The following is a 20,926-nucleotide window of genomic DNA, read 5'->3' on the forward strand; positions in this document are numbered from 1 at the left end:
TCTTATAAGAAAATCATATTCTGTTTGTCTGTCAATGCTCTCTCTCTCTCTTCTTCTCCTTCTCTCTCTACTTTCCATTTTCCATTTCCCTTTCACACGGCCTACCCCCATCTCTCTCTGCTAATCCGGTCCCTGTGTGTGTATATATGTGTCTGTGTGGGTCTGTGTATGTGCATGCGTGCTTGTTAGTGTGCGTGTGTGTGTGTAAAATTATCCTGAAAGTTACTCCATGGCCGTAGGGACCTGGACAGGTCCCCTACCTCAGATGGGACCTTCGGGGCCTCTGCCCTTTAAACACAAGCGTGTGCACATGCACGCACACACACACACATTCACTCCTGCAGGTTGAGAGTTTAGAGTGTATAGCCTGGAGGAAGCCTTGGGGAGCAGAGCTGTGTAAAATCCGCTCACTTCATCTCTCTCCACTCACTTAACCTCCTGCATGTATAATGACAGAATAAAGTGTCAACAGACGCTTCTCAAATATGTATATTATCCCCCTCAACGTAGTTCCCATTGCTGTGATAGGAGGACTAAGGGAATGAAACTGCTACTGTACTGTGGGAGAGTTGATTAAACAGAAAACATGCAACTGTTTTCCAATGTGTATGTGTTGTATCATTTCATGCAGGTATATGTACTGTACAGTACAGTATATGTCTGTTATTACAGCCTCAGTGTACTAACATTTTACATTTTTTTTTACATTTTAGTCATTTAGCAGACGCTCTTATCCAGAGCGACTTACAGGAGCAATTAGGGTTAAGTGCCTTGCTCAAGGGCACATTAACGTCATTTAGCAGACGCTCTTAGCCAGAGCGACTCGCAAATTGGTGCGTTCACCCTATAGCCAGTGGGATAACCACTTTACAATTTGGGGGGGGGGGTTAGAAGGAACACTTTATCCTATCCCAGGTATTCCTTAAAGAGGTGGGGTTTCAAATGTCTCCGGAAGGTGGTGAGTGACTCCGCTGTCCTGGCGTCGTGAGGGAGCTTGTTCCACCATTGGGGTGCCAGAGCAGCGAACAGTTTTGACTGGGCTGAGCGGGAGCTATGCTTCCGCAGAGGAAGGGGAGCCAGCAGGCCAGAGGTGGATGAACGCAATGCCCTCGTTTGGGTGTAGGGACTGATCAGAGCCTGAAGGTACAGAGGTGCCGTTCCCCTCACTGCTCCATAGGCAAGCACCATGGTCTTGTAGCGGATGCGAGCTTCAACTGGAAGCCAGTGGAGTGTGCGGAGGAGGGGGGTGACGTGAGAGAACTTGGGAAGGTTGAACACCAGACGGGCTGCGGCATTCTGGATGAGTTGTAGGGGTTTAATGGCACAGGCAGGGAGGCCAGCCAACAGCGAGTTGCAGTAGTCCAGACGGGAGATGACAAGTGCCTGGATTAGGACCTGTGCCGCTTCCTGTGTAAGGCAGGGTCGTACTCTCCGAATGTTGTAGAGCATGAACCTGCAGGAGCGGGTCACCGCCTTGATGTTGGCGGAGAACGACAGGGTGTTGTCCAGGGTCACGCCTAGGCTCTTCGCACTCTGGGAGGAGGACACAGCGGAGTTGTCAACCGTGATGGCGAGATCATGGAACGGGCAGTCCTTCCCCGGGAGGAAGAGCAGCTCCGTCTTGCCAGGGTTCAGCTTGAGGTGGTGATCCGTCATCCATACTGATATGTCTGCCAGACATGCAGAGATGCGATTCGCCACCTGGTTATCAGAAGGGGGAAAGGAGAAGATTAGTTGTGTATCGTCAGCGTAGCAATGATAGGAAAGGCCATGTGAGGATATGACAGAGCCAAGTGACTTGGTGTATAGGGAGAAAAGGAGAGGGCCTAGAACTGAGCCCTGGGGGACACCAGTGCAGTGCAGTGGGATACTTGTCAACGAGGCAGAGGGCATGCTGGGATTGATTTAAAGTGAAGGGAACATGAGACGGTGCTAAAGAGAGATCCCTCATCTCTGCCTCGTTGACAAGTATCCCACTTGTATTACCTGTTAGGCTAATAACTAAATGTAGTCTAGACACATGGCTGTGCACAGGGTTTTTAATGACATCTAAATATAGTTTTAGGGAGGTTTATGCTCATACAATAGGTTTTTTCCTGCTCTATATCCCCATTTAACCTCCTCCTACCCCCTTCCTTCCTTTTCCACTCAAATTCTTCTAATTCCCCCTCCCTCCATCCTTCGCTCGCTCCCTCGCCTCCTCCCTCTCTCCATCCCTCTAACTATTAATTCTGCTAATCTTTCCTTGCTCGGGTCTACAGGGGACTTATACTCCCTGAGTCATCTGCGTAGCTGAGCGCAGGATTAGTAGTGATTTCCATGCAGACAGGTTCCCCATCCCAGGCTTTAATATCGCCCATGCACTGCTCGACACTCGGCCGCTAAATGAATTCCACCCCAGCCTAAGGTATTAGAGATACATCGCTAACCCGCTGCAAATGCAAAAGGCTACTGAGATTGTGTGTGAGACAGAGAGAAATTGCAATTATGTGAGCTTGAATTTGAGTGTGTGTGTTTGCATGAGAGAGAGATGTGTGATTGCAATTGTGATTGTGGCTAGAGAGACAGAATGTGGATAGGTGTGGGTCTATGAGAATGTATTGGAAGAGATTGTAATCTTGTGTAATAGCACATTTCCACTAACCATTTTCACTTTGCTGCGCCTGCAGAGAAAAGCTTTGTTTGCTTTTCAAATAAACATTTGCCGGGTTCTCAGTTAGCATTCTGTGTGTTGTTAATTGATTTTCTCCGATGCTGTATATCTTCCTTTTGTCTGGCTTTCTGACGAACGCGCTAGCAGAACTTTTTAACGAAGTCCCAAGCGTACGAAGGCGTCTCCCCGGGGAAACGGAGTTCCGCTCCGTGTGTTTTTTTGAGAGCCTTCCGCTGCCTGCAATCACACAACCTTTTTACTGCACAACAGAGCAAGAGGGAATGCTGGAACGTTATCATGGCATGCAGGCTTGGTTTGTGTGTGTGTGTGTGTGTGTGTGTGTGTGTGTGTGTGTGTGTGTGTGTGTGTGTGTGTGTGTGTGTGTGTGTGTATCTGGCAGGGTTATACAACTGACAGAGGCGCAGGCGTTTCAGCTGAATCCAGTGGCGGTGCTTTTCAGAGAGAGAAGAATTAGCACAGGGTAATCTCATTCATGGTAATGCTGATTCACTCAGTTTACGGTCTGCTGTCTGAGATCAACGTCACAGTGCCTGCTCACACACACACACACACACCGTTAAACACTGTGTCATTCTGAGACTGCACTTCTCTCATATGTCACACGCTTTGTTTCACACAGGCCTCAAGGCTTATTATGCGTATGCACACATACCACACCACACCACACCACACCACACACACACACACACACACACACACACACACACACACACACACACAGTACCCAGATGGGAGTTGTGCAGTGTGTGTGCCTGCATGCAAGCGTGTGTGTGCCCACCCCCCTGTGTATTATCAACCACTAGTTGAGGCTAGTTTTCTGCTTAGTGAATTCCAGCATGTTATGTCGATGTCGCATCCCCACTTAGGCTGGCATTCATCCCTGTCTGGCCACCCAGGGCTCTGATTGCTGGGTTGGGCCGCGCCGTGCGCCAGGACAAATATTAGCACTGGCTAGGCCGTTAGCTCTGACAGCAGAATGTCTAGAGTAGGAGTGATGGCTGCCGGGATAGTCTGGGTGCTCTCTCGCTCTCTCTCTCTCTCTCTCTCTCTCTCTCTCTCTCTCTCTCTCTCTCTCTCTCTCTCTCTCTCTCTCGCTCACACTCAGGAGGATACTGTAAATCAGCAGACAGCCTTTAAATAGCTGGCCGCTAGCTCTCTCCCATTTAGTCTCCCTCGGTTTCAATCACTCTCTTTGGCTTCTCTCTCTCTCTCTCTCTCTCTCTCTCTCTCTCTCTCTCTCTCTCTCGCTCACACTCAGGAGGATACTGTAAATCAGCAGACAGCCTTTAAATAGCTGGCCGCTAGCTCTCTCCCATTTAGTCTCCCTCGGTTTCAATCACTCTCTTTGGCTTCTCTCTCTCTCTCTCTCTCTCTCTCTCTCTCTCTCTCTCTCTCTCTCTCTCTCTCTCTCTCTCTCTCTCTCTCTCTCTCTCTCTCTCTCTCTCTATCTCCCCCCTCTATCTGGCTATCACAGTCTCATTCTATCACACCTGTATTTTTAACACCATATTTTCTGCCTCCTTTCTGTTTTCAACCTGTTCTCACATTCTGTCTCTCTCTAAAGCTGATTTTCCTCTCAGTGTTACTTTCTTAGAATATCTCCAGTTTCATTTTGTCCACCCACTCTCCTTCCTTCTGTCTGGGTTTGTATTGGAAACTGTGCAATGGTGTGGAAGGAATGAGAGAGCCCTGTTTGCCCTGTGCTAATACACACACACACACACACACACACACACACACACACAGGGGTGTGAGATAGCGTTGGTGTGGGAGATGGGGTTTGTTCAGTCTTAGGTGTGTGTGTTTGGGGAGGTAGGGTATTGTAAGAGATCTAGGAAGGAAGCAGCCAAATGTTATATTTCCTGTGGAAAAACTGGGTACTGGGGGATTCGAGAGGGGGGATTCTTGGATAGACTTCTAGGACTTCTTGAACTCAGCCTATTCTGGATAACTGAAAAGCACTTCATTTTCTTGGGTGTGTGTACATGCACATTGTTGTGTTGGTGTGTCAGCTGGCTGGCCTGCTTTTCTGTGTGTGTGTGTGTGTGTGTGTGTGTGCACGTTCATTGGTGTGTGCATGCATCATATGTGTGTGTATGCCGTGCTGTTAAAGCCATCATACTCCTCCAACTAAGGGAGCGGCTCATCACGCTATGTTTTCCTCAAACTGTCAGGACAGTCATCTGTCTTCCGTCTAAACGTCGACCAGAGACGTCTTAACCATAAACAGGAAGTGTATGTACTCCCGAGTGGCGCAGTGGTCTAGAGATCCTGGTTCGAATCCATGCTCTGTCGTAGCCGGCCGCGACCGGGAGACCCATGGGGCGGCGCACAATTGGCCCAGCGTCGTCCAGGGTAGGGGAGGGAATGGCTGGCAGGGATGTAGCTAAGTTGGTAGAGCATGGCGTTTGCAACGCCAGGGTTGTGGGTTTGATTCCCACGGGGGGCCAGTATGAAAAATAAAATAAAAAGATAATGTAAGTCGCTCTGGATAAGAGCGTCTGCTAAATGACTAAAATGTAATGTAAAAATGTATGAGTGACCAATGAGAGCTTCCTGTTCTAGAGAGGGGCTACTACGTGTGGGTTTCTTATTGAATCGTGACCAGGGAAAACACTAGAGAAACACATTGGTCTCAGAGTAGTGAATGTCTTAGAGAGTAGGATAGAAAGTCTTATTCATGTGTGTACTCACTCTGCAGCACTAGACTGGAGATGATTGAGTGAGAAATAATTGACAGACATCACTCTTTCTCTCTCCCCATCCCCTTCATTTCGGCTCCACTCCTCTCCTTTCTCTTTCTTCTCTCCTTCCCTGCACTACATCTCTCCCTTCCCCCTCTTTACTTCTACCACCTCCCCTCCCTTTCCCTGCCTCCCCTCCTCACTCATACCTTTCTCCACCTTCTCTCCTTCCCCCCACTCCTCTCTCCCTCATCTTCACCCCCTTCTTCTCTCTGACCCTTCTCCCCATCTTTCTTCACTCCCCTCTCCCTCTCTCTCTCCTTTACCCCCTCCCCCTCCCTCCTCCCCCAGTATGGGTTACTGTATCCTGGTGGCCCATGGCCTGGGGAGGTTGTGTTCTGTGGTGGGTCGCTGGGGCACCACGGCCCTGACCGTCTCCACGCTGCTGCTCCTCCTGCTCTTCTCCTGGAAGACCGTTCAGCAGAACCACATCTGGCTGTCCCGGGAGGCCCTCTTCAGGTCAGTGGTATGGGGTGAGAGGTGGGTGGGGTGTGTGTGTGTGTGTGTGTGTGTGTGTGTGTGTGTGTGTGTGTGTATGTCAGGCCCTGATTAATGTAATGGCTTGAGTTATTCATCACCAGTAGCACATTAGAGAGGCTCGCTCTTTCCACACACATTTTCTCTCCCTCTCTCCTAATATTTACCCTTCCTCTCTCCTTCCTTCCACACTCTCATTTCCATGTTGTTGTACAAGCCAGATTAATGGGTGTGAATATAAAGCCGTTTATTAGAACATGGCAAGGTCAAATCACATGCTAACCATGCACACACACACACATACACACGGGTGCACGCAAGCATACCCCCTGACCCCATCTATATGTCCTCAGCGGACGTTATCTCTCTCCCAGACTCGGCCGCATGCTGTTTATCGATCAGTTTATCTGTCCATTCCTCTTTCTGTCTGCCTCGCTAACAGATAAGGACAGGCTGCTAAGACACCTCATTTTATCCTACCTCCATCCCTCCATCTCTCATTCTGTGCTCTATGTTCGGCTGGTGTTAAGGAGGCACTAGTACCAAACACATGTTAGTTTGCAATTTCATCATGTAAAAACTGGTGCACAGGTATTTTCCAGCCCTAACGCCAGGTTAGGCAATTTACTTGTCTAACATCAGCTAGCTTGCGCTGAGGTGGGAGGGGTGGCAATATTTGAGGTGTGTCCTTAAAAACAAGCGCAAAAGTGGCAATTTCATGCAGCGCTGAAGGGACGCTTTAAGACCCACCAAAAGCAGGTCTTAACTATAATGCAGTTGGTATTGGCATGGATTTTGAAAGCGGAAGCGCAGCCTATCCAGCCATGGCACAGTTCCTTTTGTGCCGGTGAATCTCGTAGTTAGAAACGATTGGTTTCCCTCCAAAACCAAGCATAGCCTACCCTCCTCTTAATCAAGGCTGGTTTAGCAGCATCTCATAGGTGTGTCTGTTCATCCTGGCCATTAGCCAAATAGCCTATGATTAAAGGGGTTTTAAATGGTCTACTGAGAGTGCTTTAAAATATTTGAGAGATTTTAGCTCTCATGCTTTTCATTATTCACATAACTGCATAATTAATTTCGCTTGTTCGAGTAGGCTATCCATCCCCATTTTCAAAGAGCGGCCCTCGTCCGCTTACCAAAGACACGCTCCTGCAAACTATTCAGTCCTCCTATAATGCCATATCAACGGCAGATTTCTTTGAGACTCTGCCTCGCACATAGGCAACAATAAAATGGACAGGAGCCTAGTATTTCGTATAGACGTGCAAATGTTATGCGTAAAGACATTTAGGCCTACATGTGCAAACAGTGCATTGGAACGAGAGAAGCGATTTACAATATCATGTTTCTGACCCCATCCTATGTAGAAATATTGTTGATGTTTTAAAAAACAGATTGCTTACTTTCCGTTTCATATGATTAAAAACCAAGCCTTCCGTAGGCTACCCTTTGGCCTAGGCTACTAACGAAGGCTGGTTCAACGGCAATGCATCGTCTTTTTTATCCTTGCATTGCAAAGCAGCCTATCCATAAAAGGTGTTTAAATGGTCTATTCGTCAGAGTGCCTTGAATTAAAACTATACTGCACATCCTAAAACATACACACATATGACTACATGCATACTTAATTTCATTTGTTCAAGTATCCATCCCCATCTCCAAACAGCGCCCCTCATCCGGTTACCAAAGACGCGCTTCTCCAAACATATTTCAATTATTCAGTCCTATAATGCAGTATCAACGGTAGGCCTAGGCTAAATTTTGCTTATTGAAAACGTGCCTCACACATACAATACAATTTACAGGAGCCTAGTATTTTTTATTTGAGGAGAAGTGTGATGCGGAAAGACATGTTACTTAGAACCTTCCTTTTTATTCTTCCGCAGTTACACCATAGTCTGAATATTCATATTGGTCATTCCTATGTTGAGGACGTTACCTTTATCACCGTTGACTGTCAACACTCCAAACATATTGAGCAAACACTGGATTTTTTTTTACTGTTGGTATCACTCGTTAGTGTAGCCTGTGCTTTTTTATTAATCTGTAGTATCAATCCACAATGGACCAGGACGAGAATATTCAGTGCCCCCAGTCGAATTGGAGTTGATGACAATGCAAAGACCATCAATAACCTACAGAACTCGAGACAAACGCATGCAGTAAAGGGCGACTGCACTTCCTGATTTGGCCTTGTTTTGAAGATTGCGCATTAAGAAATGCTAGCGGCCATGACTGAAGCCAAACGAGAGTTGTCTTGGGGGTGTGGTTTGATGTGGGTGTGTTATGTTCGCATAGCGTACCCTGGCAGGTACTGTTGTTTGTCCCCCCTGAGTCACCGTAGCAACAACATAGCCACTTCGTCAAAATAGTAACTTCTTTAAAATAGTAGTTTTTGCCGAAGAGGTCTTAGTTGCGTAATTTTACACCTAGCTAACGTTTTTGGTGCATTATTTCGCAAGTAAAAAAATGTGTGCCAAAAAATAATCAGTGCACGGCAAATAGTGTATCGAGTCGGGAAAGTCTGGCTGCTTGCTCAAGACTGATTTCTGAGAACAATAACAAGTCTACAACCTCATCATTTGCAAGCTGTCAAACTATCGTAAATAAAGCACAAGCTACACGCTGTTTATATAAAGGGCTTAGGGCCAAGGGTGTTTGAGCAAGTGTGTGAGCGCAAGCACACATCTGTTTCACTGCTTCTCCTGCTTATTCCACATCATCTCTCTCTCTTTACAGGTCTGGCATCCAGACGTTGCCTCACAACGCCAAGGTTCACTACAACTACGCCAACTTCCTGAAAGACAGAGGGCGCCACCAGGAGGCCATCCACCACTACAAAACTGCTCTCAGGTCAGTTATAGTGTCCATAATGTCAGAGCATCTGCTGTTTACACCATTACAAATCTGCTCTAAAGTCAGTGTCAGTGTCCAAGAAAGTAGAACTACAGTAATATGAGGGGGTTTAGGTATTCCATCCTGATCACCATGTCAATGGGACACAGTCCCTCCAAACCACGGTCATTCCTCGACCACAATAACACCACCAGCTTTCAACGTTCAGGGATACGGTCGTTCTGCCAAAACCACAGTCTAGGTTCTCAGAGCATGTTTAGAAACCTCAGGTGACCTCACTCGCTCCAGGACCTGAAAATAAAGAATTCAAGCTACAGTCAGAATGACGGTCGAGGTAAGAAAACCCACTGAGAAACAGTGAGAAACCCCGTTGAGAGCTTGGCTCCAAACCTTAGTCTGCAAGCGTTCATGAAACGGCCAGGTAGGTCTCAATGGAGAACAGTTCAGCCCTTCGCTCATGCACCATGTGTCCTTATTGTGTGAGTTCAGGAGAAAGAGAGGACATTGTTCTTAATATGGCATGTCGTCCCTATAATGTCTAGACTATACCTCCAGGCCTAAGTAACTAGAATTCATTCATTTAAGTATGAGACGCGTTATTGATTGTCTTTGGTTGATAGTCCGCCCACTTAATTAATTACAAAACACTCTTTTATTAAATCAGGAGGAACTCTGTTTGCTGCACATAAATGCATAAAGGCACACGCACACATACACTCTCTTGCTTGCACACACACACATACACTAGAGCGCATATTCTCAAGCATGTAATGGCCTTGTCTCAGCTCGGTGCTTGCACCCCATTCATCTCAGTGAGTCACAAACACACACACAAACACACAGCACTGTACCTAATGAAAGAGGGGATCCATTTGTTCTGCCTGTCACTGGCAATGGCTCCTACAGACCCAGAGGGCTATATATTTATCCCCCCTCCTACAGACCTAGGGGGCTATATATTTATCCCCCCTCCTACAGACCCAGAGGGCTATATATTTATCCCCCCTCCTACAGACCCAGAGGGCTATATATTTATCCCCCTCCTACAGACCCAGAGGGCTATATATTTATCCCCCCTCCTACAGACCCAGAGGGCTATATATTTATCCCCCCTCCTACAGACCCAGAGGGCTATATATATATCCCCGTCCTACAGACCCAGAGGGCTATATATTTATCCCCCCTCCCACAGACCCAGAGGGCTATATATTTATCCCCCCTCCTACAGACCTAGGGGGCTATATATTTATCCCCCCTCCTACAGACCCAGAGGGCTATATATTTATCCCCCTCCTACAGACCCAGAGGGCTATATATTTATCCCCCCTCCTACAGACCCAGAGGGCTATATATTTATCCCCCTCCTACAGACCCAGGGGGCTATATATGTTTCCCCCCTCCTACAGACCTAGGGGGCTATATATTTATCCCCCTCCTACAGACCTAGGGGGCTATATATTTATCCCCCCTCCTACAGACCTAGAGGGCTATATATTTATCCCCCCTCCTACAGACCTAGGGGGCTATATATTTATCCCCCCTCCTACAGACCTAGAGGGCTATATATTTATCCCCCTCCTACAGACCTAGGGGGTTATATATTTATCCCCCTCCTACAGACCCAGAGGGCTATATATTTATCCCCCCTCCTACAGACCCAGAGGGCTATATATTTATCCCCCCTCCTACAGACCTAGAGGGCTATATATTTATCCCCGTCCTACAGACCCAGAGGGCTATATATTTATCCCCCCTCCTACAGACCCAGAGGGCTATATATTTATCCCCCTCCTACAGACCCAGAGGGCTATATATTTATCCCCCCTCCTACAGACCCAGAGGGCTATATATTTATCCCCCTCCTACAGACCCAGAGGGCTATATATTTATCCCCCCTCCTACAGACCCAGAGGGCTATATATTTATCCCCCCTCCTACAGACCCAGAGGGCTATATATTTATCCCCCCTTCTACAGACCCAGAGGGCTATATATTTATCCCCCTCCTACAGACCTAGGGGGCTATATATTTATCCCCCCTCCTACAGACCCAGAGGGCTATATATTTATCCCCCCTCCTACAGACCCAGAGGGCTATATATTTATCCCCCCTCCTACAGACCCAGAGGGCTATATATTTATCCCCCCTCCTACAGACCCAGAGGGCTATATATTTATCCCCCCTCCTACAGACCTAGAGGGCTATATATTTATCCCCCCTCCTACAGACCTAGAGGGCTATATATTTATCCCCCTCCTACAGACCTAGAGGGCTATATATTTATCCCCCCTCCTACAGACCTAGAGGGCTATATACAGTGAGGGAAAAAAGTATTTGATCCCCTGCTGATTTTGTACGTTTGCCCACTGACAAAGAAATGATCAGTCTATAATTTTAATAGTAGGTTTATTTGAACAGTGAGAGACAGAATAACAACAAAAAAATCAAAAATGTTATAAATTGATTTGCATTTTAATGAGGGAAATAAGTATTTGACCCCTCTGCAAAACATGACTTAGTACTTGGTGGCAAAACCCTTGTTGGCAATCACAGAGGTCAGACGTTTCTTGTAGTTGGCCACCAGGTTTGCACACATCTCAGGAGGGATTTTCTCCCACTCCTCTTTGCAGATCTTCTCCAAGTCATTAAGGTTTTGAGGCTGACGTTTGGCAACTCAAACCTTCAGCTCCCTCCACAGATTTTCTATGGGATTAAGGTCTGGAGACTGGCTAGGCCACTCCAGGACCTTAATGTCCTTCTTCTTGAGCCACTCCTTTGTTGCCTTGGCCATGTGTTTTGGGTCATTGTCATACTGGAATACCCATCCACGACCCATTTTCAATGCCCTGGCTGAGGGAAGGTTTGACGGTACATGGCCCTGTCCATCGTCCCTTTGATGCGGTGAAGGTGTCCAGTCCCCTTAGCAGAAAAACACCCCCAAAGCATAATGTTTCCACCTCCATGTTTGACGGTGGGGATGGTGTTCTTGGGGTCATAGGCAGCATTCCTCCTCCTCCAAACACGGCGAGTTGAGTTGATGCCAAAGACCTCCATTTTGGTCTCATCTGACCACAACACTTTCACCCAGTTCTCCTCTGAATCATTCAGATGTTCATTGGCAAACTTCAGACGGGCATGTATATGTGCTTTCTTGAGCAGGGGGACCTTGCATGCGCTGCAGTATTTCAGTCCTTCACGGCGTAGTGTATTACCAATTGTTTTCTTGGTGACTATGGTCCCAGCTGCCTTGAGATCATTGACAAGATCCTCCCGTGTAGTTCTGGGCTGATTCCTCACCGTTCTCATGATCATTGCAACTCCACGAGGTGAGATCTTGCATGGAGCCCCAGGCCGAGGGAGATTGACAGTTATTTTGTGTTTCTTCCATTTGCGAATAATCGCACCAACTGTTGTCACCTTCTCACCAAGCTGCTTGGCGATGGTCTTGTAGCCCATTCCAGCCTTGTGTAGGTCTACAATCTTGTCCCTGACATCCTTGGAGAGTTCTTTGGTCTTGGCCATGGTGGAGAGTTTGGAATCTGATTTATTGATAGCTTCTGTGGACAGGTGTCTTTTATACAGGTAACAAGCTGAGATTAGGAGCACTCCCTTTAAGAGTGTGCTCCTAATCTCAGCTCGTTATCTGTATAAAAGACGCCTAGGAGCCAGAAATCTTTCTGATTGAGAGGAGGTCAAATACTTATTTCCCTCATTAAAATGCAAATCAATTTATAACATTTTTGACATGCGTTTTTCTGGATGTTTTTGTTGTTATTCTGTCTCTCACTGTTCAAATAAACCTACCATTAAAATTATAGACTGATCAGTTCTTTGTCAGTGGGCAAACGTACAAAATCAGCAGGGGATCAAATACTTTTTTCCCTCACTGTATTTATCCCCCCTCCTACAGACCCAGAGGGCTATATATTTATCCCCCCTCCTACAGACCCAGGGGGCTATATATGTATCCCCCTCCTACAGACCCAGAGGGCTATATATTTATCCCCCCTCCTACAGACCCAGAGGGCTATATATTTATCCCCCCTCCTACAGACCCAGAGGGCTATATATTTATCCCCCCTTCTACAGACCCAGAGGGCTATATATTTATCCCCCCTCCTACAGACCCAGAGGGCTATATATTTATCCCCCCTCCTACAGACCCAGAGGGCTATATATTTATCCCCCCTCCTACAGACCCAGAGGGCTATATATTTATCCCCCCCTCCTACAGACCCAGAGGGCTATATATTTATCCCCCCTCCTACAGACCCAGAGGGCTATATATTTATCCCCAGTCCAGCTTTCCCTCCCCCTCTCGTCCCTCCCCCCTTCTTCTTGAGTCATAACTGATGATCCTTACAGTGCTCTGTTTATGAGTGGTTGTGCGTGTGAGAGTTTGTTTGTCTAAGTCATCATTATTTGACTGACAGGAGCAAGGAAATCGTGTGTGTCTTCTACTACAGTATCTGAGTCTCTCCTCCCCTCCTCCCCTCTCCTCTCTCCCCTCCTCTCTCCCCTCCTCCTCTCTCCTCTCTCCCCTCCTCTCCTCTCTCCCCTCCTCTTCTCTCCCCTCCTCCTCCTCCTCCTCTCTCCCCTCCTCCTCCCTCCTCTCTCCCCTCTCCCCTCCTCCTCTCTCCCCTCCCCTCTCCTCTCCTCCTCTCTCCCCTCTCCTCTCCTCCTCTCTCCCCTCTCCCCCCCATCCTCTCTTCCTCTCTCCCTCTCTCCCCTCCTCCTCTCTCCCCTCCTCCTCTCTCCCCCCTCCTCTCTCCCCTCTCCCAGTGTGCCAGGGGCTGACTAGAGCCAGTTTGACTGATGTGGACAGAAGGGTTGAGGTCCAGTGGGATCATTCTTTTCTCTTTCCATTCCCCCTGGCAGAGATGTAGACGCTCACTGAAGGATGCTCCGTGAGCCGGCTTAGCTAGAGTGACTGTGTCTGTGTCTGTGTGTGTGTGTGTGTGTGTGTGTGTGTGTCTGTGTCTGTGTGTGTGGGTCTGTTAGTGTGTATAGGGCTGCATATCTCAGACCGCCATCACTTCCAATTCCCCCGATTCTTTATCCCTCATCCCCCTATCCGTCCATCTCTCCATCCTCCGAATACATTTTACATTTTACATTTTACATTTTAGTCATTTAGCAGACGCTCTTATCCAGAGCGACTTACAGTTTTAGTGAGTGCATTTTCATACTGGCCCCCCGTGGGAATCGAACCCACAACCCTGGCGTTGCAAACGCCATGCTCTACCAACTGAGCTACACCCCATCACTTCATCCCCTTCCCCTTTTCTTATCTGTCTCATACCTCCATGTAGTTAAAGACAGACGAGCAGAAGTGTGCTCCCCCGCACTCTCCTTCTTTTCCTGTTCCCCACTATGGCCTTCTCCTGCCAGTATCTACATATAGCAACAGGATCCTGTCCTGTTATTCTGCCAAGACCAGAACCCTTTACTGCTTTTATCACACTCCAAACCACATCACTCTCTACACGGAGGCTGCTCTGAAATGGCACCCTTTTCTCTATATAGTCCACTACTTTTGACCAGTTCCCATAGGGTTCTGGTCAAAATTAGTGTACTATATAGGGAATACATTTGAATACATTTACTCCATTTGATTCTTATTAACGGTCATTGTGTACGTTGCTTGTACATTGTAAATGGGCCGCACAGTGCATTCTGGGTCATTCTGGACAAGTGCGAGTCAATTGGGCCCTAGCTCAAAAACCCAATATTAGCATGAATTACGTGAACAAGAAACACAACATTACAAATATTACCAAGATGTGAGATAATTAACTTGTTCTCTTAAATACTAGATAGCTTTGAAAAAGTGACATTACATAGGTAGAAGGGATTGCGTGACGATTAACCTAGCAACCGCGTGACGCAGCATGACAACGTGAACGTGATTGGTCTACAGTCTGCTGGGGCGAGGCATTATACGTTACTCCATTCATTGGCCAATGACATTACCATCTCCTCATTTCTTCAAGTATTTCTGGAATAAGGTGCCTTTTTTTCAGACACTGAGAAAGTTTAACCCCCAGGCACTTTACCTCCACTTCAAATGATTTTCTTAGCTCGTTTTTCTTGTTTTTCATTTGGGCTAAAGGGTGATAAAAGAGAGCGCCGATGTTGTTACCCTGGAGTTGTGGGTTTTTACTGCATTCTTTAGAGGTTGTTTTATTAGTTTGTTTTTCAGGTTTAAGTGTTCTGGTCCCCTGCTTAGACATTAGATTGGGTGATGGTGTGTGTCGTGATCAATAGTGTGCTTACGGCAGTGTGCGTGCCACTAAGTCCACACTGTTGTCTTTCTAGGAAGTTTCACACTGAAAGGCGATGTAAACTGTCACTCATTAGCCAATGGAAAGGAGGTTGCCGTAGCATCGTTTCACCTCTTGCCCCGGTGTTGTGATGGGTGTGTCTCATAGTTATGGCACTAATAATACATATGGATTCCAATTACTTGTCATCTTTTACCCAATCCTTTCTAAAAGCACTTAATGCTCTTTAAGGGTGTTTCATGCCTTATAACAACCACTTATCCTAATGACAGTATCATGGGTGTCATGTTGTCTTCTTGTAGCGGTATGGGGTCATCTAAAGATACATGAGAAGGGTCACATGTCCCCAAAGTGCTAAATTGCTTCCTATCATCGTCACTGATTTCAAGGACCAGACCATTCCAGCCCGTTCAACAATTAGCGGTCATCACAAAATGTGATGGAGGAAGAATGTTTTTTCACAGATTGGAACTTAAAGATACTCTCCTGTTTTTCCTTCTCCTCTCCTCCCTTCTTCCTCCTCCCTTCCCCCTCCTCTACCCTCTCCAGGTTGTACCCTCGCCATGCCAGTGCCATGAACAACCTGGGTACTCTGACACGCCACCCAGAGGATGCAGAGCGCTACTACAGAACAGCCCTGGACACCAACCCCCAGCACAACAGAGCCCTGTTCAACCTGGGAAACCTGCTTAAGTAGGATACATGCACATACACACACATGTATGCATTCATGCATGTGAACAGACATGCATACACACACACACACACACACACACACACACATTGTGCATGCACTCAGAGATCTCAGCACAATGCTGGCACCCCATTCATTCGTACACACACATGCACAAACACACACACACTTTCCCTGCAGCTCACATAACGACTGACACACAGCGCCCTACCTGAGTATAAATGGCTTACATTAGCAGAATATCTCTGTCTGTTCTCTCACACGGTCATAGCGCTGAGGGGAAATAGTTTGGACACGCAGTGGCGAGACGTTCTGCTTGTTGTTCATTAGGGCTGTGGCTGTGTGTCACATCATCGATACTGCTCTACTCTGCTCATCCCTGTCACCCTGGCAGGAGGCTGATTGGAAAAAGATTTGTTTAACACAGAGATAAACAGAGCACTCATGAAATCACTGGGTTGACACAAAGAGGAGGGTCTGAGGGGGGCTCGTTAGATAAACAAAACACTTTCATACAGACACACACACACAGACATACGCGCACACACCGGCTCGGACACGCCAGGACAGCAGACTTGGCGGTTAGTCGGGACAGTGGGAGATAGATGTATTCTGTTACTGTTTGTTTACTGTCTGCATGATAGCCCCCACCTCCTCTATTCTCATTGAATGGGAGTGTAAAGTGTTTTTTAGTACACACACACACACACACACACACACAAACACACACACACACACACACACACATTTACATTTACGTCATTTAGCAGACGCTCTTATCCAGAGCGACTTACAGTTTGTGAGTGCATACATTATTTTTACACACACACAGCAGCATTCCTGCTAGCCTGGCGAGCTCTAATGGAGAAACACAAATCAACTTCATTATTGCGCTATAGATCCATCAGGTCTATATTTTCAATTACGACCTGTGAACATACAGCCTCAGGCCTAGAGACAGACCCAACATTGATTCCCATTACTCCTGCTGGACCTGGCACCGTTTCCAGGTCATCTACTGTATTGATACACAGCGGGGGGGGCGGGGGGGGTTGTGTGTGTGTGTCAGCAGAAAACAGACACAACATAGCCATATGATGATGTTGACGATGAGGACGATGATTATGTTATTTCAGGTCCCAAGGGAAGAAGGAAGAGGCAGAGGCTCTGTTGAGAGACTCCATTCGGTTCGGTCCACACTTCGCTGACGCCTACTCTAGTCTAGCATCACTTTATGCAGAGCAGGTAACACACACGTACATGCACGCGCACATACACACACACACACACACACACACACACACACACATACACATGCCATTCCAGTGATGTCTCAATCTATGCACTGGTTGCATACACACACAAAAATACACACATTCTCTCACACACATACTTAGTATGCACTCACTCACACACTTTTGGAAGAGCATGTTAGGCAATGTGTGTTCTGCTATCTCTACCATTCCCATTCCCCCCTTTCCATGGATTCAGAATTCAATTAAAATTTGCTGTAGATCGTTAATCTTGCTGCCGGGAACTCCAGTCAGTGCGCCATTTATTTTGTCTTGTTCAATTAAACACACTCACTGACTCCCTAACCTTTTATTACCGCAGGCTCTCTATAACCTTATCTCAGCATAGCCACAATTTCACACATGATATCAGCTCATACTCAATAATTCAATATAAGCATTTTTTTGATATCATATTCTTTTTTTTATAGAAGCGGTTTGCGGAGGCCAATGACATCTATCTGCAAGGCATAGAGAGCTGCCCAGACAGCTCGGACCTGCATAATAACTACGGAGTGTTTCTGGTCGATACCGGTGAGTTCAGTAGTGTGGATAGGAGAGGAGAGTGTTGATCTGTTTGCAAATTAGGTTTTAGCTTACTCACACCTCTCTCTCTGTCTCTGTCTCTCTCTGTCTCTCTCTGTCTCTCTCTGTCTCTCTCTCTCTCTCTCTCTCTCTCTCTCTCTCTCTCTGTGTCTCTCTCTCTCTCTTTCTCTCTCACTCTTCTCTCATTAGGAGAAGGGGCGCTGGCGGCAGCCCACTACCAGCATGCCGTGCGTCTCAAGCCGGCGCACTACGTCGCAATGGTGAACTTGGGCCGCCTCCTTCGCTCCTCCAATGAGAACAAGGAGGCGGAGTCTTGGTACAAAAAGTGAGTTAAGAGGTTTTGGGAATATGGAAGAGATTCAGAGGTCGAACGAGAGCAACACTAGCCATGTGCCCATTGTCCAGAGAAGAAAGTCATGGGTGGCGCTATCCTGTTTGACCTTGTATGAGCTCTTGTTGACCTTCCATTGACCCCTCCCTGACCTTTGACCCCAGGGCCCTGCTGGTGACAAGGAAGGTGGACATCCTGACGCCACTAGGGGCGCTGTACTACAACACAGGACGCTATGAGGAGGCTCTGCAGGTGTACCGCGAGGCGGCTACGCTACAGCCAGACAGCACCGATATCTGGCTGGCTCTGGTGAGTCACAACACACACACGTGCATGCATGCAGGCACACACACAGACGCAGGCACACACACACCACATGCTGTAGTCATACCAGGACAGCACCAACAGATGTCTGGCCCTTAATTACGCTCTCTCTCTCTCTCTCTCTCTCTCTCTCTCTCTCTCTCTCTCTCATCTCTCTCTCTCTCTCTCTCTCTCTCTCTCTCTCTCTCTCTCTCTCTCTCTCTCTCTCTCTCTCTCTCTCTCTCTCTCTCTCTCTCTCTCTCTCTCTCTCTCTCTCTCTCTCTCTCTCTCTCTCTCTCTCTCTCTCTCTCTCTCTCTCTCTCTCTCTCTCTCTCTCTCTCTCTCTCTCTCTCTCTCTCTCTCTCTCTCTCTCTCTCTCTCTCCTCTCTCTCTCTCTCTCTCTCTCTCTACGCAGGCACAAGTGTTAGCCATGGCGGGCCGCTCTAAAGAGGCAGAGAGAAGATGACTCTGGGCATCATATCTAAGCAGGGGAGCTGCATCGAGTGTTACCGCCTACTGTCTGCCATCCACAGCAAACGAGGCAAACTACACAGAGGTGTGTGTGAGTTTGCGTGTGTGTGCATGCATGCACGTGTGTTGTTGGGGCTGTGGTGTCTGCATTTGAAAGAAGGAACGGGACTGAGAAAGAATAAGAGCAATAGAGAGGGGGATGGGCGAAGGACAGAGACAGTCAAGAAAAACAGAACAAACCGTATCACCTCAGGGTCAGCAACAGTGATCACCGCGGAAACAACGGTTTGCCATGGAAACCATCACATCTAGATTCTGTCACCTCCGAGTCTCGCAGGATCACATCCCCATCTGTTCACACTGATCCTCCATCCTTCACTTCATTCACTTTATCTCTCCATCCTGATTACATTCTCCTCCTTCTCCTCCGCCATCCCTTGTTCCATCCCTCATTCCATCCCTCCGTCTCTGGGGGCTCATCTGTAGACACACTAACATAATGGATGTAATCTCTGTGGGTGTGTCCCAAATGGCACCCTAATCCCTGTGTAGTGCACTACGTATATGGAATAGCGTGCCATTTGAGACAGCCTCGCTGCTAAAAATAGTATTTCCTTCCTAAAATAACACAGAGGTGGTGTGGGGGGCTGACTAGAGCAGCAAACGTTTTTGTGCCAGGGACCGGCAAGGTATGGCCTTTTTCCTCTGGGGACCGCTTGGATATAAAAAATATTGACAATCGCTTTTTTATACAGAACACCACTTTTTCTATGCATTTTCTCTATTATATTTACTACCCTGACATCAGTGGAGGCTGCTGAGGGGAGAACGGCTCATAATAATGGCTGGAATGGAGCAAATGGAATGGCATCAAACACATGGAAACTATGTTTGATGTATTTGATACCATTCCACTCCAGTCATTACCACGAGCCCGTTCTCCCCAATTAAGGTGCCACCAACCGCCGGTGCCTAACACATAGAATTTGTTTAGGATAGTAATAACATAGTCCATCAAGCTATTTGATTCTCTATTTTAGGACACCTGGTAGTATCATAAAAAAAAAATATATATATATATATATATTATTTGATGAAAATTGTGAATTTGGCCTTACTGCCATTATCTCAATAAACATAATAACGCACAAAGATATGTCAAATCAGGGAGGCCACACTTCATTCTGAAGGATTTATGGTATGTAGTCACTAAAATGCTTGAGAAAGGTATTGGGAAGAAGATCTGCATTGCTTTGAAATGCGATTTTGTCACAGTCCGTTCTAACGTGTCCTGCACCGCTTGTGAGCGCCGTAGAGGGAAACAGCAGGCACGTCCGCCTTCCTGAGAGTCATGGCTTTCGGTGATGGGGTCATAATAGCTAATAGCTCCAAACGTTCAAAAGTTAGAGCCAAACTTGTAGGGGGAAAAAAGAAAGCGCTCTGTTTGTCACAACTGCATTTATCGGAGATCGGAGGTTACTTGCGTAACCATGGTGCTATGAACTAAGCGCCACATTTAGTAGATTGAGACGAATCCAGTGCAATCAGTAGGGCTTTTTCAGGCATTCCTCCATGGACTGGAGCCGGTCCACGGACCTGGGTTTGAGAAAGGCTGGACTAGAGGACGTTTATTTTCTCTCAGACAGAAGACCGAGTGAATATTACACCATCCTCCCTATGGAAAGTCTTGGTGTGTTTTTGTCTAGTGTCTACATACTACCTCACCAGGGATACTGCTACGCTTCCAGATATTGCTACGCTTCCAGATCTCTCGATATCCCCTTAATGGGGTTCTATACATGCTTTTTTCCCTCTCTCTCTGTCAAAGGGAAGGGAAAATAAAAGCTATTGATGATATTTCTGTCATCTAAAGGATGAGACTTCTCTCTCCCAGAGGCAAAAGTAAATTACATTAAATGCCCACCTCTCTCTTCCTCGTCCTTTTTTATCCCCTTCAGATTCTCTCTCTCTCTCTCTCTCTCTCTTTAAATCTCTCTGACTGCCTTTCCTATGCTCATCAGCCAGTGAATGAGAGCCCGGCAGTAAACGACTAGTCTGTCTCGTTCTCTCTCCCTCTCCCTCTCAGCAGCACCACAGAACACTGTCATGGTGAATTTCCACTGAGGATTGACCCTGGTGTTTTACCAAAAAGCCTCAGACTTTTGTGTTTCCAGCTCCATGGCCCGGCACCTGGGACTCACTGGACCATGGACCTGCTCTGACTTGAGGCCAAGGCAAGGCCGCTGGGGCT

At 47.1% G+C, this 20,926-nt stretch overlaps 1 pseudogene across 1 annotated transcript in view; it reads left to right on the top strand.

The window, feature by feature from the left end:
- LOC311129739 (protein O-mannosyl-transferase TMTC1-like) overlaps positions 1 to 20,926 on the top strand; it is a 109,794-nt pseudogene that overhangs the window by 72,791 nt on the left and 16,077 nt on the right. The window contains exons 8-15 of the transcript XR_014615313.1: positions 5,710 to 5,877; positions 8,638 to 8,751; positions 15,588 to 15,731; positions 16,869 to 16,977; positions 17,456 to 17,558; positions 17,760 to 17,895; positions 18,066 to 18,210; positions 18,620 to 18,760. The product of XR_014615313.1 is annotated as a protein O-mannosyl-transferase TMTC1-like (transcript). The remainder of the gene's footprint in view (positions 1 to 5,709; positions 5,878 to 8,637; positions 8,752 to 15,587; positions 15,732 to 16,868; positions 16,978 to 17,455; positions 17,559 to 17,759; positions 17,896 to 18,065; positions 18,211 to 18,619; positions 18,761 to 20,926) is intronic.

This window comes from Coregonus lavaretus (assembly GCF_964263955.1).
Source record: "Coregonus lavaretus genome assembly, chromosome: 5".
Taxonomy (NCBI): Eukaryota; Metazoa; Chordata; class Actinopteri; order Salmoniformes; family Salmonidae; genus Coregonus; species Coregonus lavaretus.